The sequence below is a fragment of the Antrostomus carolinensis genome, unplaced genomic scaffold (assembly GCF_000700745.2).
Source record: "Antrostomus carolinensis isolate BGI_N321 unplaced genomic scaffold, ASM70074v2 scaffold7825, whole genome shotgun sequence".
Taxonomy (NCBI): Eukaryota; Metazoa; Chordata; class Aves; order Caprimulgiformes; family Caprimulgidae; genus Antrostomus; species Antrostomus carolinensis.
Window position 1 is genome coordinate 1 of NW_010314161.1, and position 667 is coordinate 667.

The window sequence follows — 667 nt, forward strand, 5'->3', positions numbered from 1 at the left end:
CTGCAAAGCTTTCCTACCCTCTGGCAGATCCACACTGGATATCATCTGCAAACTGACTGAGGGTGCACTCCATGCCTTCATCCAGATCATTGATAAAGCTGTTAAACAACGGGCCCCAACACTGATCCCTGGGGAACACCACTGGACTTAACTCTATTTGCCACAACTCTCTGGGCCCGGCCATCCAGCCAGTTCTTTACCCAGCAACGAGTATGCTCATCCAAGCCATGAGTGGCCAGTTTCTCCAGGAGAATGCTGTGGGAAGGTACTGAGACAGGAACTGAGAGAAAGAAATGGAGGCAAACAAGTACACCACATCCACAGGCCTTCCCTCATCCACTAAGCGTGTCACCCTGTCATAGAAGGAGATCAGGTTGCACAGGCAAGACCTGCCTTTCATAAACCCATGTTGACTGGGCCTAATCCCCTGGTTGACCTGTAAGTGACACGTGGTGGCACTCAGGATAACCTGCTCCATCACCTTCCCTGGCACCAAGGTCAGACTGACAGGCCTGTAGTTGCTTGGATCGTCCTTCCGGTCCTTCTTGTAGGTGGGTGTCACATTGTCCAGCTTCCAGTCATCCAGAACCTCCCCAGTTTGCCAGGACAGCTGATAAATGATAGAGAGTGGCTTTTTGGGGCCTTTTTTACTTTTTTACTCATTCTG